Raw genomic sequence first — 2,644 nt, forward strand, 5'->3', positions numbered from 1 at the left:
CTCAGATCAGGCCACCTAATCAGATAAATCCCTCCTATCTCAGAGGGGCACATCAGAGATCAACTGATGAAGAGGTGGTGACGAAAGGTCATCTCCAGGCCAACATCATAAGAAGGCAGAGCAGATGGTGAGCCTCCAGCAAGGCACATCTGCCAGCAGTGTTAATAAAAGAAGTTCCTAATCATAGGCAATCAAAAATGCCAAAACTGATGAGATGACAATTGTCAAAATCAGAGGGAAAGTTGAAGCATTAGTTTGGATATGGGCCCTTGCTCATTTTCTCCTGTGCTTTGGAAGCAAACATCTTTTGGCATGTGGCTTGTCAATGCTGGGTTTATACTAACTGCCAAAATGTGCCTGGTATAATTTTGGTTACAACTTTTAATATTGAAAATATATAGCAGATCTCAACCCTCTACTGAGTTCCTTTTTATCCTCATACAATTTTAAAAAATAGCACATATTTTTTAAACAAATTTATTTACTTATTTATTTGTGGCTGTGTTGGGTCTTCGTTGCTGTGTGCGAGTTTTCTCTAGTTGCGGTGAGTGGGGGCTGCTCTTTGTTGTGGTGCGCGGGCTTCTCATTGCGGTGGCTTCTCTTGTTGTGGAGCACGGGCTCTAGGCGTGCGGGCTCGGTAGTTGTGGCTTGCGGGTTCTAGAGCGCAGTCTCAGTAGTTGTGGCGCACGGGCTTAATTGCTCCGCAGCATGTGGGATCTTCCCGGACCAGGGCTCGAACCCATGTCCCCTGCACTGGCAGGCTGATTCTTAACCACTGTGCCACCAGGGAAGCCCAGCACAACATTTATGAATTTGTGTAGAGGTAATTATTTTGTACATTGTAGTTAAATAAAAGTCATATTCCTTTAAGTCCTTCATCCCAGGAAAGTGGAAGTTAAGGTCTTCCTCAAGGTACTCTCTAGTAAATCAGAGGCAGTGATGTTCTATTGAGGTAACTGCATGCCAGTGGGGCTCAAGAGCATAAGTCTTTTTTGCTGTTACTTCCTCAGTTTGTGACCCAGGGAAAAGATTATCACTTGCCATGCCTGTTTTCCTAAAGGTAAAATGGTTGCTGCCTTTTGCACACCCAGTAAGTGTAACTTCAACGAAGCGATCAGTGAAGATGAACCATTTCTTGAGTTTTATGGGATAAACTAAATTTAGGATTTCTTACCATTCATATATACCATTCTAAACCTTGTCATAGGGAAGAAGCACTTATCTGGAGGAAATGAAATAAATTTCTGTACCTTTGTTCAGATGTATATTTCTGTCTTATGAAGTGAGAAAATTGTAGAAAGTGAGAATTGGGGGTGGGAGGGAGTAATCTATTAGTGTGACAAACATTTAAGTCCAGATTCCAAGTCTGTGGAATGACTAAAGTAATATTCAGAAGAAATCCTGTTAGAGGTCTGTTTGAAAAGAGGAATGGCTGGGGAAAGTCTTATCTTCAGGTACTTTTAGGCAACTAACTAATGATTAAAGACACAAGTGCCAAAGACCCTAAGATTATTCACACATCCAAGTCCCACAGGACTAAGTAAAAGAGATTCTAGAACTAGAAAGATTGAAGTGACTGAATTTCCTTTTGATCCCAAAAGGTTGTTACTCTCACCATTGCCAGCAAAACATCATTGCTTTGGGGAAATCAAACTGCCTTCATCAGGAAATGTTGAGGGATAATACGTGATGGGACTTGATTGTCCTGTTAGATTGGCAGCTTGCCCTGACCTGAGCTGAACCTAGCATGTAGAAGGGAAAAGCACTCTCGAAAGAGAGATCCTGAGATTTCTTCATATCTTGCAGTTAGAAGAAAACAGTTCAGGGTCCATGTGTATTACCATCTCCCAATGTTTTCTATCTCTTTGTGGGTGTGTTTGTGAGCACATGTGTACACAGTATTTTCAGACTGGGGAATCTGAAAATACTGATAGGGGAGTGTGCAGGACTCCTGGTTGTGAGTTTCTCAAACTTACCATGGAGTGTTTACTTTTGGATTAATGTGTTGTGCTGGAAAAGAAAAAATGAGGATGGCTAATAGGAGGAGCTGCAACATTGAACTTTGTTTCCCAGCAGTGAGTGGGAAGAGCGCTTTGCTTCTTAGAACTCCAAGGATAACTGAAAGCAGAGGCCAAAGAGGGCAGGGTTGGGGTACTGAAAAATGGCAGATAAATAAAAGAAACTTTGGTGCAGGGCTCACCTGGCTGGAGAATATTTATGTGGCAATGAATCATGAAGGTGTTAAGGATAAAAAGAACCCAATGGGTCCATGAAGAAGAATAGCAAAAATAGGTAAAACACTAAAATTATTGGACACCTGAGGGAGACAGACTCAAGGTCATTGGTAACTGGAATAAAAAAGCAACTCATTCATTCCTCATGTTTGCCTATCTACCTTCCTTCCTCTACCCAATATTTAATTCTCGATAAACTTAATGTTCTAAACATGGAGTGTACATCTTATCTCAAGGGCTTGATTCTTTCTCTTCTGCTGATTTCAAAACCTTGTGTGCATCCCAGAGTTGAGATCATAAAGACTTGTGCAGAGAGGGCAACACTTGGGGCTCACAGAGGAGAAGTTAATCTGTGAACTTAAAATGAAGAAAACATTTTTACTAAATGTGTAATCAAAACTAGAAATGAG

Source organism: Phocoena sinus, chromosome 16 (assembly GCF_008692025.1).
Source record: "Phocoena sinus isolate mPhoSin1 chromosome 16, mPhoSin1.pri, whole genome shotgun sequence".
Taxonomy (NCBI): domain Eukaryota; kingdom Metazoa; phylum Chordata; class Mammalia; order Artiodactyla; family Phocoenidae; genus Phocoena; species Phocoena sinus.